Below are 17336 nucleotides of genomic sequence, written 5' to 3'. Positions count from 1 at the left end.
TTCTTTTATATTAGGGAAAAGGAGAAGAAGGAGGAGATTGGTGTCAAAAGGTTACAGACATCTGTAGACATTAAAGTGCCTGCAAGGATCCGAAGAGGGTTGCGAAACTCTTCTGCCCTTAGTCAGTTGACCTTTGCAAACAGAAATCTGGTCATGTCATTTCTGTAAATCTTAAACACAGCATAGTCATTTCTGTGCATACTTCCTTATCTCCTAAGGTAGGTTTTGGCTAAAGAGCATTTTTTTTCAAATATTAATTGTAACATGCCTATGTGCAGGGTTAAGCAGAAGTTTCTAAGATACAGGTCACAGCAGCAAGGGAAATAGAAGCAACATGGAGTCGGACATGCTAAGGTATTTTCCCTTACGTGTTGTTACCTTATAGTTCATAAGAGACCCAGACAATAAGGTAAATAGAAATCTGGAATAAAGAGGAATATTCTCAATGGAAAAGTTTGTAAAATGATCTTGTGTAAATGCATAAAGTTGAATTATTTCCTTTAATAGACTTATTGAATATTGCACATCATTACAGAATCACAGATTTGCAAGAGATGAGAAATCATCTTGTACTTCATCATACTAGTGATGAAATGAATTTGATAGAAATTAGTTGACTCCAGTTCTGAAATTCAAGCAGAGACAGAATTACCTAACTCATGTTTCCCAATATTTAGTTCATTAGTATCTTCATATTAAGATAGAATGCTTGGGAAACTTAATTTGGAGACTAAGTTTATTCAAAATGCTGACAAATTTTGGGAGGACTTTAGATAACTTACAAGGTAATATGGAAATAGTGAAGGAGATAAACAGTTGGTTCTCTGGATGATCCCAGCAGACTACCTGAGGAAGTCTAGCAATCAGCTCTTTGGGCTGGAAGGTTGTGAGTGGCAATGCCTTCTGTTAAACCAAATACCAATATTCGAACAGACATCAGAGAACAGTAAGTTTCCTACCAGCAAGACTGAAACCTAGATTATCAAGCTCAAAGTGTTCCAGTTAGGATGATCCCTGCCCTCCTCCAATATGGAAAGCAGCAGGAAAGCCAGCCAGATTTCCTTCTAGAGCAAAACCTATGGAGTATAGAGCCCCACCTTACCCAAGAGAGAAAAGTGCATTATCAGCCCTGCACCTGTAAATTTCTTTGAGTCCAACCATGCTTCAACAGAAACACAAAGAAGGCTAAAGAAGTCTAATAATAACACACTATACTATGAGATATAAAAAATAGAATATACATGTACTTGCTTATGTAGCCACTTACATATAGAATATGGCTCTAGGGCACACCCAGGAGCAATATGTTTCAGTCCTCCCTTAAGGATATAATGTATTTTGTCTATTTCATATACCAATTACCTGTTTTGATGGTTAATCTTATGTGTCAACTTGACTGGGCTAAGAGATTCCCAGATATCTGGTAAACCATTATTTCTGGGTGCATCCAGGAAAGTGTTCCTGGAAGAGAATAGCATTTGAATCAGCAGACCGAGTAAAGATCCACCCTCACCAATGTGGGCAATTATCCAATCTGTTAAAGGCTTGAATTGAACAAAAAGGCAGAAGGATAAAGTCTCTCTTCTTGAGCTGGGACATCCATCTTCTTTTGTCCTTGGATATCAGAGCTTCTGGTTCTCTGATCTTTGGACTCCAGGACTTACATTAGTGGTCCTTCAGACTTAGACTGAATTATACCACCAACTTTCCTGGTTCTCCAGTTTGCAGAAGGCAAACCATGGGATTCCTCAGCCTCCATAATCATGCAAGTCAATTCCTATAACAAATCTCCTCGTATATATATGCTTAAATATATATCCTCTTGGTTCTGTTTTCCTGGAGAACTAATATACCCATGAATGCACCCGCTACAGTTTAAAAGAAAATATACAGCAATCTGAGGTGGGAATGTGGCATGTAAAACAATGCAACAAACCAGGTAAACAGAAACTCCTGTCATGACAAAACTTTCAAGAAGCATTCAAATATAAATTGTTTTCTTATTAAAATACAGGAGTATCTATGTAATTTTTCTTGCCAGTCATTATAGTTTAGAGAGACAAGAGGATCTCATATGACTTCAACAGACAATTTTGGCAAGTACACATTGGAGTAGAATAAATGTCCTTTACTCACATGGATCTGGGTGTTAGCAATCACAAACAAATAGCCAAAGTAAAAGAAATGCAGGTGAGAAAGCATGTATAGTAGAGAAAAACTAAAATTGTATTTTACCAACACTAACATAATAAATAACTAGTCTAGCAGGATGATCATCACAGTCCATAGAGCCATTGTGGGGAACCAAAAGATATAGAAGAATAACAAGTAAAATAAGGGTGGAAGATCAATTAAGACAAAGACTAATTATACTGATATGCTTTAGTTCATTCTAAATTAATACCTTTTGTGGTCTTTACAAGTCCAAATGAGTGTAATATTGATTAATATTAAATTCCCATTTCATTCTCCAATTTTAGGACATTTTAATCACCAACAAAAACTTTACATGCACACAATACTCATGACCATTAGCAGTGGCTCCCCATCCTAACTCATCCATAGACAACAACTGACCTATTTCCGTCTCTTAAGCATTTGCCTCAACTAGATATTTTACATAAGCAAGATCATACCATGTGTGGTCTTTTATGACTGGCTTCATTTGCTTAGCATAATGTTTTCAAGGTTCATCCAGGTTGTGGCATGCATCAGTACATCATTTTTATTGCCCAGTATTGTACTGCATGGATACCTCTTTTGTTTAGCCATTCTTCAGTTGATGGGCACTTTGGTTGCTTCCACATTTTGGCTAATAGGAATAATTCTGCTATGAACACCCATCTACAAGTTTATGTGTGGGATAGTTTTGAATTCCTTGGATATATAGAATTGCTGTATCATGGGATAACTCTGTGTTCAACATTTGAGTAACTGCCAAACTTTTTTCCAAAGTAGCTGAACTATTTTCCAATCCCACTATCAATGAATGAGGGTATCAATTTCTCCATGTTCCTGCCAAAGTTGTTTTCATCTATCTTTTAGTCATATTGTGGGTGTGAAGAGGTATCTGATTGGGGATTTGATTTGCATTTACCTAATAATTAATGATACTGAACACTTTTTTATGTGCATATTAGCCATCTATATATGTTATTCAGGTAAATGTCTACTCAAAATATATTGCCCAAGTGTAATTTGAGTTGTCTTTATTCTTGAGTTGTCAGAGGTGTTTTATATACTCTTGATATAGGTCCTTATCAGGTATATAATTTGCAAATATTTTCTCCCAGGCTATGTTTTTTTTTCACGTTCTTAATGGTACCCTTTGAGATACATTTTTTTTTACTTTTGACAAAGCCCATTTATTCGTATTTTTTCAATGACTTGTTTCTAAGAAACAATTCCCTACCAAAGATTATGAATTTTTACTTTTTTAAAAAAATGTTTATTCATTTTTGAGAGAGAGAGAGAGAGAGAGAGCATGAGTGGGAGAGGGGCAGAAAGAGAGGGAGACACAGAATCTGAAGCAGGCTCCAGGCTCTGAGCTGTCAGCAGAGAGACTAATGCAGGGCTCAAACCCACTGACCACAGGATCATGACCTGAGCTGAAGTCCGATGCTTAACAAACTGAGGCACCCAGGCACCCTTAAAGATTTACTTCTATGTTTTCTTCTAAGATTTTTAGAATTGTAGCTCTTATATTGAGGTCAATGATACTTCTTTAGTTAATATAAGTATATGGTATGAGGTAGCAGTCAAATTCATTCTTTTGCATATAGATATCTGGATACCTTTTCAAAAGTCTTTCTTTGGTTTTGGTTTTTGATAGTATGATTAGAATTTGGGGTGTATCTCTTTGAGTCTATTCTATGTAGAATTCATTGAGGTACTTTGATATATAGATTAATGTTTTTCATCAAGTTTTGGAAATTTCAGCCATTATTTCTTCAAATACTCTCCCCCTGCCCTCCTTTTCTCTCTCCTGTCCTTCTGGGACAACCATAATGTATATGTTGGTGTATTAGATATTGTTCCAGAGGTCTCCAAATCTCTGTTCATTTTTCTTCCTTCGTTTTTTTTATTCTTTTTTATTTTTAGCCTACAAAATCTCAATTGACTCATCCACAAGTTGGATGGTTCAATTATCTGTTCAAAGTGACTTTATTCTCTTCTAGAGAAAATTTCACTTCTGACTTTCCTGGGCTAATTCTGCAAAGTCTGTAATCTTTGTCATATGTGGCCACTGAAGTCTCTGCTTGGTTTGCTTAATGGTCTGCTAATTATTGACAGGGATTTCATTAAATGTCTTAAACCAAAAAGTATCTCAGTCCTTGCTCTTAGGGTAAGCCTTTACCTTTCAGTATCTTACAACTCTACTTAATCTTTACTCCTGCTTGTATAGTCTCAGGTGAGTCAGAGATGAGAGACTTGGACCAAATCAGATATTCCTTAAGCATGCACGTGGCTCTGTATGAGAACAATTTACTAGATCCCTTATAAATATGTCAAAGCTTTGTAAAGCTTCCTATGTACATCTAATTCCCCAGATTTTTTTTTTTTTTTTTTTTTGCCAGTCCCTTTTTTTAACCAACTAGTATCACAGTTAGGCAACTGCAATGTTAAATAATGCCACCAACTGTTTTTAACCCACCCTCCTGAGGATAGAGTTTTCTGAAGTGAGTGCTACATTAAGTCAAATAAAGTCAAGCCCAAGAACAGCATTTTCCCAGAGTTCTGCCAGACAAGTCAAATAATGATACATTTCTAGGAATGGGACTTTTGGAGAGCTCTAAAACTGTCTGCCTCCTCCAGTGGCTGCTAGGTTCCTGGTTTTCACAGATACTGAGGTTGTGAAATTGCTGTTTCAAGGCTTCTGTAGACCTAAGGAGAAGAGGATGGGAATAGAGCAAAGTAAAATGCTGCAAAGTTCGACATTCATACCAAGATTCAGACATTGGAGGGTATTATGCTAAGTGAAATTAGTCAGAGAAAGACAAAAATCATATGACTTCACTCATATGAGGACTTTAAGAGACAAAACAGATGAACATAAGGAAAGGGAAACAAATATAATATAAAAACAGGGAGGGGGACAAAACGAAAGAGACTCATAAATATGGAGAACAAACTGAGGGTTGCTGGAGGGGTTGTGGAAGGGGGATGGTCTGAATGGATAAGGGGCATTAAGGAATCTACTCCTGAAATCATTGTTTCACTATATGCTAACCAATTTGGATGCAAATTTTAAAAAATAAAAAATAAAATTAAATAAATAAATAAACAAACAAACAAACAAATGCTTCCTCAGATTGTTAGAGCTCTTTGCTTAATTTCCAGAGAGAGTTCTGAAATGGTTGGTTTGGGGCATTTTTGTCATTATTTTCATTGCTCTTATGGAGGTGTGGATTTTATGAAGCAATTGCTCCAACAGATTAGAAATGTGGATACAATCACCTTTGAAGACACTGCCTGGGAACTACTTTCTAGAGATCTTTGAAATGAAATTAAAGATCAAAGTGATTGTTAAATACTCCAATGCAGCCAAAGTGGAAGAAACACAAAAGCACCAAGACAAGTGCCCCCTGCTATCTTTCTATCCATTTTGCACTTTCTTTGTCCTACAACTGTGGGAAACAAGCAGCCCTTGCCAAAAAGCCTGCGTTATTTGGCTTTCACTCTAGCTCTCGGAAGCAAGTTTACTCTTCCTATTCATTTTCTATTTCTGTTTCTTTGGCAATAATTGGTTTGGGTTTTTAACTGCAATGGTAAGTTATATGAAATAGTTTACCCCTGGGTAAAATAAACCACTTAGGGCTCAAGCCTTGGCAAAACATATCTCTGCATGACCTTAGGTAAACATGGGATTTGTATCCAAGCTCCATTAAGGAGTAGGTATTAGTTTACCTCCTGTTGCCTTCTTTCTGAAATTTCTTCCTTTGAGAAGAGTGATGTCTTAGATGACAAGGCTTGTTCATTTATGGATAGATGAAGAACTTTCTCATGGAAGACTTTCTTTTTTTTTTTATTTTTTTATTTTTTTATTTTTTTACAACACCCAGTGCTCATCCCAAAAGGTGCCCTCCTCAATACCCATCACCCCCCCTGCCCTCCCTCCCCCCCCCCATCAACCCTCAGTTTGTTCTCAGTTTTTAACAGTCTCTTATGCTTTGGCTCTCTCCCACTCTAACCTCTTTTTTTTTTTCCTTCCCCTCCCCCATGGGTTTCTGTTACGTTTCTCAGGATCCATATAAGAGTGAAACCATATGGTATCTGTCTTTCTCTGTATGGCTTATTTCACTTAGCATCACACTCTCCAGTTCCATCCACATTGCTACAAAAGGCCATATTTCATTTTTTCTCATTGCCACGTAGTATTCCATTGTGTATATAAACCACAATTTCTTTATCCATTCATCAGTTGATGGACATTTAGGCTCTTTCCATAATTTGGCTATTGTTGAGAGTGCTGCTATAAACATTGGGGTACAAGTGCCCCTATGCATCAGTACTCCTGTATCCCTTGGATAAATTCCTAGCAGTGCTATTGCTGGGTCATAGGGTAGGTCTATTTTTAATTTTCTGAGGAACCTCCACACTGCTTTCCAGAGCGGCTGCACCAGTTTGCATTCCCACCAACAGTGCAAGAGGGTTCCCGTTTCTCCACATCCTCTCCAGCATCTATAGTCTCCTGATTTCTTCATTTTGGCCACTCTGACTGGCGTGAGGTGATATCTGAGTGTGGTTTTGATTTGTATTTCCCTGATGAGGAGCGACGTTGAACATCTTTTCATGTGCCTGTTGGCCATCCGGATGTCTTCTTTAGAGAAGTGTTTATTCATGTTTTCTGCCCATTTCTTCACTGGGTTATTTGTTTTTCGTGTGTGGAGTTTGATGAGCTCTTTATAGATTTTGGATACTAGCCCTTTGTCCGATGTGTCATTTGCAAATATCTTTTCCCATTCCGTTGGTTGCCTTTTAGTTTTGTTGGTTGTTTCCTTTGCTGTGCAGAAGCTTTTTATCTTCATAAGGTCCCAGTAATTCACTTTTGCTTTTAATTCCCTTACCTTTGGGGATGTGCCGAGTAAGAGATTGCTACGGCTGAGGTCAGAGAGGTCTTTTCCTGCTTTCTCCTCTAAGGTTTTGATGGTTTCCTGTCTCACATTCAGGTCCTTTATCCATTTTGAGTTTATTTTTGTGAATGGTGTGAGAAAGTGGTCTAGTTTCAACCTTCTGCATGTTGCTGTCCAGTTCTCCCAGCACCATTTGTTAAAGAGACTGTCTTTTTTCCATTGGATGTTCTTTCCTGCTTTGTCAAAGATGAGTTGGCCATACGTTTGTGGGTCTAGTTCTGGGGTTTCTGTTCTATTCCATTGGTCTATGTGTCTGTTTTTATGCCAATACCATGCTGTCTTGATGATGACAGCTTTGTAGTAGAGGCTAAAGTCTGGGATTGTGATGCCTCATGGAAGACTTTCTTAACCACAGATTCCTGATATTTAATAGCATCCTGATTGCTATCACCCTTGCTGACTTCATTGTTTGTCAGAGCCTTTATCACCACGACACATCACTTGTTTGCTTGTTTACTGCCAGTCTTTCTCCAATAGAATGTGACATCCATATGCAGAAGGACTTTGTTTTCCTCATTCCTTTTACAGTGACTAGGAGAGTGCACACAGTTGGCCCTTTAATACATACTAATGGAATAAATGTTATGAAGATATTTATTTATCAGACATGACTGAATTATGGATACTCTTAAAAGTGAATCTTTCATTGTTAGCATGGGGAGAAATTTACCAAATCTATAGGGAGAAAAGAAACATGTATTATATTAAAAAGAATTGATAATTAGAAAGAAAATTTCCTTATAAGACCTTGACATTTTATGAAATGTTACATATTATTGAATTTATCCAAATCGCACAAACGTAATTTGAAAAAAAAAAACTGTATATAGGAACATCTGTATGTATGAATATATATACAGATGTATGTAATGTCTGTGCTTGTAGGTATAACTATGTTTTTGGTTTTCCTCTTAAACCTTTGAGTATAGTATGTTATATGGTACCTATAAAATAGGAATCTATTTAGAGATATTTATTTCTCAATCTCATTCCTTTTCCAATATTTATAATCAAGAAAAATGAAATCAACCAAAACTCAAGTTTATCATAAGCCCCCAGGGTGTGGATTCCATGATTGATTTAACTAATGTACGAATTCAGGGAAATAAATAGTAAGAGTTGCTGTAAATTACGTTAAGGGGTGACATTTCTTTTTAACAAAGAAGGGGATCATTTATAAAAGAGATCTGTCATTGCTTCCCCTTCAGAGCAAAAGCAGGTAGGCTTTATTTAATTTCCTCATATACTAGTGACTAGGAAGCAGCAAGGATGAAAAAGAGTTATAGGAAAGAATTATTTTTAAGGGCTGCTTTGCCATTTACCATCTCATGCCCAGATAAAATAGTGTGGGACAACTCCAGGTAGCTAGTGGTTGAGCCTGTCTACAGAGATAAGGCTAATGAGTCCTTTATTACTGTCAGGTGTTTTGTTGTTGATAAGACCCCTATGGCTTTTGGAGATCAAAAATGAAGCTGCTTCCGATGAAAGCCTTCATTCTGGCTATTGAAACAATATGCCAAAAAATTAAAATACAATATTCTGACAGTTTTTTTTTTCAAATAACTCAAGCCATATCTACTAGAGTCTCTTGATTCCTTCAGGTCCAATGCCTGAATACATATTTTCCCTGGAGAAAAGCAATATATAGTAGTTAAGGACATACGTTTGGGACTCTCAAATATCTGGATTAAAATTCCAACTTTGTCACAGATTAGATGTCAAATTATTTAACGTCAGTAAACTCTAGTGTCCTTAAGTTGTTGATAGGGATGCCTAGAACAAAATGTACAGCAGAATGAAGTTAAGAAACCACTTTTAAAAGCAGTGTTCAGCACACTATAAAGGCTCAATAAATGTCAACTATTATCATTATTCCTTGCTTTGCATTCTCTGAGCTAGTACATTAGATAAAGCTCTTCTTTGTTAACTCATGAACAGGCAATTGAAATAACCTCCTAGCTAGTATTCTTATTTTTACTTTTTCTCCTCTGTTCACTTTCTTCTTTACATTTACATTCTGTAAGAGCATAATTACAGGAAGAACACAGAGAAAGCAAGAAACAGAATCATAGATCAGAAAGAGCCAAAGAGAGATAAAAAATAATACATAGCATGTATTAAGCACTTATTCTGTAATAGGAACTTTTTAAACACTGTATAGATATTTATAAATTTAATTCTCACAACAGCCCAATGAGATAGATAGATATCAGTTTTATCCCTCAGTTGAGGAAACTCACACACAGATGAATTAAGTAACTTATCCAGGGTCATACAGGTGGTCAATGGCAATATTACAAATATATAATAGCAACATGGGCAATAACAATCAAAACAGAAAGAGAACCATCATGATGTGTATCAGTCAAGTCTCAGCCCTGACCTAATAGATGGTAGAGCTAGACTCAAACTCAAAAACCTTAGATTCAGCGCCCATGCTCTCAACAATGCTGCTAGAAATGAGAACATCATTGACAAGGAAAATCATCCTGTAGTTAATGGGATAGTTCAGTTTGTGTTTTGTGATAAGAATGTAATTAGTTAGATATTTTGAATCATCACACAGTGAGGACACGAAAGAGGAGATTCTTCATCTTTTTTTTTTTCAGGAAACTACTATGTATATAGTGAAAATAGCATGCACCTCTAAATAACCAAGCAATTTCCAACCACACATGAACATATGAATCTGGTTTTTAAGATTTTCTTATAGTTTTTACAGAAATGCAATAGGAAAGATCTCTAGTTGAAGAAGAAAAAGGCACCTTGTAATTTAATATTGTTAGCATCAAGATAACATATCTTGACAAGAAAAGAGTTTTCTGGAACATGGACTTCCTGATTTTTTTGTTTTGCTTTTGTCAATCAGAAATGAATAAACACAGATTAAAGGTGTAATTAAAAAGATACCACGTTGCTATTATTGCCATTTTTTGTGCTACCCAAAGTACAGTGTAGTAGTTCTAGAACACTCAGAAAAAAAGCATATTGTTATAGTTATAAAATGGTCAAATGTAGAATTAGAGATTATTTTGGATGTATGATATGTTTTTTTTCCAGAAAGTAAGGCATTTTAAACAGAATACCCAATATATATGCACACACTCATACACATAAATTGCATATAAACTCAAATTTAACCAAAGTTAAATAGAACTAACACATATGCTTAAATAAGTATCTTATTTCTTAAACTTATGAGACTGGCTAGAGGAAGATTAGAAAGTGATTAAAAGCAGAAAGCACTGGTGAAAAACCACTGTGAGTATGTTGGGTACAATCCATAAGGCCCCAGAAACTAAGCAATTGCTAGCTAATACCTTATCTTTACAGGTTACCAATATTGAGGTTGGCAAGTAATTTCCAACACTTATTTAACCAAAAATATACAAATGACCAACAGGCATATGAAAAGATGCTCAATGTCACTAATTTAGGTAAATGCAAATCAGAACCACAATGTGATATCACCGCACACCAGTTAGTATGGTGTCAAAAACAAAAGTATAACAAATGTTAGCAAGGATGTGGAGAAATTAGAACCCTAGAACACTGCTGGTGAGGATGCAAAATGATGCAGCCACTATGGAAAATAGTACGAATTTTCCTGAAAAAATTAAAAATAGAACTACCATATGATCTGGCAATCCAACTGAGGATTTATCCAAATGAACTGAAAGCAGGATCTTGAAGAGATATTAGCACTCCCACATTCACTGCAGCACTATTCACAACAGCAAGGATGTGAAAACAACACAGAGGTCCATCAATGGATGGGTAAAGAAAACAACAAAAACTCCTTTCTCTGAACTTAGTCATGGCAACTCCTTTAAATTTCCTAATGAAATAAATCAATAAAGAGTACTCTTGATAACTGTAGTTTAACGTTTAATATAGAAAGACTTGACTGTATGGATTGAGATTCAATTCCTCAAACTGTTCAGGGCTATAACCTTGAGAATTAACTACATTTTGGGAAAGATATAAAGAATCAAAGAGTCAGAAAATTCTAAGTAAACACTGGTTCACACATTTTAATAACAGATATGTCTTGTAATACTAGGTACAATGTGAAATTGCTAACAGTGAAGAAATAACTCCAAAAAAGGGGGAGAAAGAAAAGAAATGTTTTCACTTTCCAACATACACAGAAAAAGAAGCAAGTTGATTTCTAACTTGACCTTGCCACAGGGAACTTCACAACTGCACAAGAGTTGCCAGCTTAAGAACTTCTGCAAGTATTGGGGCGCCTGGGTGGCGCAGTCGGTTAAGCGTCCGACTTCAGCCAGGTCACGATCTCGCGGTCCGTGAGTTCGAGCCCCGCATCAGGCTCTGGGCTGATGGCTCGGAGCCTGGAGCCTGTTTCCGATTCTGTGTCTCCCTCTCTCTCTGCCCCTCCCCCGTTCATGCTCTGTCTCTCTCTGTCCCAAAAATAAATAAAAAACGTTGAAAAAAAAATTAAAAAAAAAAAAAAAGAACTTCTGCAAGTATAAGTAAAAAGGCGAATTTTTTCTGGTCAGATTTTTGTTACTGTGGAAGTAGAAACATTTTTTACATCTCTCTTAGTTATGAAAATGTAAATATAATCAATGTAGGCAGCCTATGGCCTGAGGAGAATATATAACAGAACATTTTTCTCCGATGGCTTCTCAAATGTTGACCTTGAGAAATCCCTCTGAGTGCAGAGATGGGATGGTACAAGGGAACGATATCTGTTTGCCAAAAGGTCCTAGATGCCCTCTGGGTTATTCTTTCTTTTTTATCATCATCTTGGCCACTTTAGAGGACAGCATTACAGAATATGTTCCCCATGCTTGCTGAGCAGCCTCACCAGCTGCCTCTTGCAGGTTGGAATCTAGTCTCTGTCTCACTTAGTCCAAGTTGGCCTGACTGTGCATTTGCCAGTGTGTTCTTGACAATTTAAAAACTCACAAGTTATTTAAACACTTCAACATGAATATATATGGCACAACAGTTTTACAGGTATTCCAAGAGGATGATGAGACCTCCCTGTAACTCCTACTCATTGATTCTTATTTAGTGCTCAGAATTCTTTACTGTAAAGTGGACATAGTATCCTAGTGAAATACTTACAACAATAAATAAAGCATTATATAGAAACATTCTCTAGTTTTTTTCTGTTCTATAAAGGCCAATGTGGCTATTACCTCAAGAAGAAAATATTAACATAAGAAATAATTGAAAAGCTGGATAATGGCACTTTAGCCTCATTTTTTTAAGTTGCAATTAGACCTCTGACTATTTTAATCCACAGGCAGTTTCTTCCTGACCTATTTATTTTATCTGATTCATAAAACTCAAAATTTCACCTCTGAAAACAGGAACGATACTGAGTTATATAAATCTAGGACTGATTAATATTGCAGTATGTTGTTCAAGTAATTCTACCATAGGAGGAAGTGGCTACAGAGATGAGCATAAAGACAGCAAATAGACCTTCAAAGGTAACATTTTAAAAATACACCGATTGAGAGTCTATGATGTATAAGGTATTATATGATTAATAAACATTTTTCCACATTATAGGAAAAATTCTAGGTAGAGATAATTTAATTAATTTATGGTTCTCAATAAACAAAATTATACCAATTTCAGGTATTAATGTTTGAACTGTACTTTGTGTACAAATAAGCCTGAAAACTAGTCTCACAGTAGCTACCAGCTCTGCAGCTTTGGTGAGAATTTGGGCATGAGTGGCCACTTGAAAAGGTCAAGCTTCGTATCCATTAGGACTTCAAAGTCTTATGTCACATGACAACCCCAGAACATCCTCATCGACTTTGAAAAGTTGACTCTTCTTTCAACCCTGTTTTTAGAAAAGTAGTGATTTCTGGTGTTACTGGGATTCTTCTTTAAGTATTTTAGTGAACTGACTAATCCCATGAAAAAAAATATTACTCAGTATCAATATATTTTTAAAAACTGTCATTCTTTATTTTTTGAGAGACAGGCAAAGAGAGAGAGAGAGAGAGAGAGAGAGAGAGAGAGAGAGAGAGGCAGAGAGAGAAGAAGAGAAAGAATCCCAAGCAGGCTCCATGCCATCAGCACAGAACTCGATACAGGGCTGGAACCTACCAACCTGTGAGATCATGACCTAAGCCGAAATCAAGAGTCAGACAGATGCTTAACCGATTGAGACACCCAGGTGCCCCTCAGTATCAGTATTAAGCTGATATTAGGCTTTTTAAAAAGTGATTCATAATGAAGCATTTTAGATCATTCAAGATGGCAGTTTATAAGTTTAAGTTATATTTAAAACAGAAAAAGGAATTGTTATTTTATATTCTATTTTATACTCTATATTCTATATTCTAACAGCCAATTCTATTTTTATTTTTCTAAAGTTTTAATTTACTTATTTTTAAATGTTAATTTATTTCTTAGAAAGAGAGAGAGAGATGGAAAGCGAGCATGAGTTGGGGAGGGGCAGAGAGAGAGGTAGACAGAGGATCTGAAGCAGGCTCTGTGCTGACAGCAGAGAACCTGACATGGGGCTCGAACTCAGAACTGTGAGATCATGACATGAGCCAAAGTCAGATGTTTAACCTACTGAGCCACCCAGGTGACCCTGTAAAGATTTTTTTTTAAATTCCAGTTAGTTAACATACAGTGCAATATTAGTTTCAAGTGTATAGCATAGTGATTCAACACCTCCTTACAACACTCGGTGCTCTCCTTAATCCCCATCACCTATTTAACCCGTCTCCCCACCCTCCTCCAGCCATTCCTATTTTTAATTTGACTTGATTTCTTCAAATGACAGATTTTTTGAAATGTTTATGTTCTTCCAAATTTAAGAAAACATCTGGCATTATCTGGCACTAATTTCTTACCTGGGATTTTAAAACTTGAATATTAGGGGAGAAACTGAATTTTAATTATTTTAATCCTACTGATTACTGTTTCATCTGATAATTTTTAAAAAATCTATATTTGAAACTTGAGTTTCCTTGATAATTATGACCATAGATGTATAGAAACACACACTAATAGATTTCATCTAAAGACTTCAGATAGTTTGAATGGTTGCTAAAAATGACAAAATCACAGATAACCAAGGAAAGAAAAAAGTCACATACTGCTAGATGGGAGGTACACACAGGATCTATGCCTGTGTATTATTTTTGTGACGTCTATACATCAGTCAATGAGATTCAACATCAATACTGGAAAACCAAAATGCTGGTTGTATAGCATAAAGTTCAAGCTTCTTGTTCTTCTATAACCTAGTGATACTACTTTTTATTTATTCTTCCTATTAAATCTACTCTAAACTAGAGCAAAAATGCAATTCATTGTCCTTGCAAACATTCCCTTTGCTCTGCTATTTCTATACCCAGGCTAATGTTTTCCCTCTGCATGGAATGTCTGTCAAATCCACTTATCCTTCAAGAAGTTTGACCAACTGCCCAATTTGCCCAGACTCTCTGGACACTTTTAGCACTGAAAGTCCTATACCCCCAGAAAACTCTTTCTCTCAAGAAAACGAAGGTAGTTCACTCCATACCTTCAAGAGCAAGCCTAATGACCTTCGCTCTTCCTCTACTTTATCAGACACTCACTTGTCACTCTTCAAACTGCTTCACCACTGAATGCTTAAAATCCATTCTATCTCCATTTTAAAAAGTACTATAACTTTTACACTTCCTTAACACTAAAAGAAGCCTCATATTCCACACAAATCTATAGTCTTGTCTTTTCTAACCTGGTCTCACTGATGTACTTTCTCAACCAGTATCCTTTGCAACTCTGGTTTTTGGATGAGTTCAGCCAAAGAGACATGGTGTCAAAGGGTGAGAGGAGAGCGAGGTTGAAGAATTTATTCTCCTGTCTCCCTGTACTACCAAAGGCCACATTCCATTTTCTTTTTTTTTTTTAATTTTTTTAAATGTTTATTTATTTTTGAGACAGAGAGAGACAGAGCATGAACGGGAGAGGGTCAGAGAGAGGGAGACACAGAATCGGAAACAGGCTCCAGGCTCCGAGCTGTCAGCACAGAGCCCGATGCGGGGCTCGAACTCACAGACCGCGAGATCATGACCTGAGCCGAAGTCAGCCGCCCAACCGACTGAGCCACCCAGGCGCCCCACACATTCCATTTTCAATGGCCTCTTCTAATTGTAAAATTCTCATTATCCTCTCTTTCTCTCAGCCTTTCCCTGTCTCTCATTGTTCTCCCACCCCCCACCTCCATCCCTTCCTTCTATAGCCATTCAGGCCTAGAGAAGGTGAGAATTCCCTCTATTGACAGTCTTTGGGAGCTTTACCATGCTTTTTTGACTGACCAAATATTAGTATATAAACTCTTACCTCTTTTAAGAATCTTATCCATTTTCTACTGGCACCTGGTTGACACATTCATTTCATCCAAACCTATAAATCCTGTTAGCTGTACTTTGTTCCAAACCCAATTAAATTTGAGAATTCAGTATTTCAGTTTCTTTCTCACGAATATCCTTAACCATCTCGCCTTCTAGTCCTTCCAGTTGTGCCCATTCAGCAATTTCTCTAAACTTATATCAAACCAATCATATTCTTCCTTTTTTATTGTTACCATATTGGTAACACAGCAGGTGAAAAACACACCTTCAAGCAGATCAATAACTCTTCAAGTAAAGAGGTGAGTGAACTCTTCAAATAAAGAGAAATCACTCGGCTGGAGGCCTAAGGAGATCAGTGGAATAGACAGGATAGCTTCTCCCCTGCCCTCACTTTTCCATCATAAAACCCAAACCAACAAACATAGTCATGCACAGGGAACCATCCTGAAGCCCATTTACTAAAAACATGAACAATATCACAGTCTAGCAGAAAAGACAATTCAATATTAAGCCACTAAACATTAAGAGTGTCCTAGAGCATGAAGCATTGTTGATCATTTAGGTAGGATTTGATGGTGCAAAGGAATAAGGGAGTCAGCAGAGAAAGGAAAAAGCAGCAGATAGAGCATGGGTGAATTAGTCACAATCTGACATCAACTTCTTTTTTTTTTTTTTTTTTTAATTTTTTTTAACGTTTATTTATTTTTGAGACAGAGAGCAGAGAGAGACAGAGCATGAACGGGGGAGGGTCAGAGAGAGGGAGACACAGAATCTGAAACAGGCTCCGGGCTCTGAGCTGTCAGCACAGGGGCCCGATGCGGGGCTCGAACTCACGGACCGTGAGATCGTGACCTGAGCCGAAGTCGGCACTCAACCGACTGAGCCACTCAGGCGCCCCTCTGACATCAACTTCTAACCCTAGATCATATTTGCATTCTTAAAATAACCGATAAATCAGAGAAGACAGAAAGAAAAACAGATACTACTGGGTGACACAAAATTTAACATATTCCAAAAAGAGCTTACCATTATTTCCAAAAATAAACTAGAGAAAAACTATTTGCTCTCAAATCATAATAATCAAACCATTAGCAGTTTCCACTGGAAAGCACAAGTGGGTAGTTAAGAGGCTATGTATGGTGGAGGGTGGGAAGAGCAACTTTATTGCTAACTTCTGTTTTGAAATTATATAGGTAATCTTCAGGTTTAGGAGAAAACAGAAGAGCAAATATCATTTTTTTTGTTGAATTTTTCTTTAAGGAAAATACAGAAATTATATTAATATATTTAGGGTTCAGTAATAAATATATTTCCCTTTTAAAAATATCTAGGAAGAGGAATGACTAATTTTCCTAATATTTATTAATTTAATAACTAAGAAAATTTGAAGGCATTAAATAAATTAGATCTGTAGTCCTCTGATTGCGGCTTAAAATAATTGAAGCTATAAGAGATGAATCTACATTTCCATTTCCATAATTAAGCATTGGAGGAGAGAGTTATAAGAAGTTTTGTATCTGATAGACAGGTGTTAGGGACTAGAAATGTGAGAGAAGGGGAAATTGCAATTGCTAAAAGAACACCTTTCAGGGAGTAGATTGCTATGATGTACATTTAGATGATGCCTTGAGAACTACCTTCAACACTCTTGACTTCCCTCTTAAAAACGAGAACAAGGCACAACGAGAACACAGGGGCCCTATGCAACGAAATCATATCCCGCATCTGCCAGCCACATATGTCCTGAAGAAGAAGCTTCCCATAGTGGGAGATACACCTCCTTTAAACCCAAGAATGGGAGGTTCAATGATGGATTAATAATCCATTTACTTTTCCTTTGAAAAAATAGGCCTCTTTATTT

The 17336-nt window shown here is 36.7% G+C and overlaps 1 pseudogene; it reads left to right on the top strand.

The window, feature by feature from the left end:
• Positions 1-896: 896 nt before the first annotated feature.
• The window catches only part of LOC125922338 (profilin-1-like), a 31110-nt pseudogene continuing 14670 nt past the window's right edge, over positions 897-17336 (top strand).

The sequence above is a fragment of the Panthera uncia genome, chromosome B1, assembly GCF_023721935.1.
Source record: "Panthera uncia isolate 11264 chromosome B1, Puncia_PCG_1.0, whole genome shotgun sequence".
NCBI lineage: Eukaryota > Metazoa > Chordata > Mammalia > Carnivora > Felidae > Panthera > Panthera uncia.
Note: the sequence above shows the minus strand (reverse complement) of the source record. Positions and strands in the feature narration are given on the sequence as shown.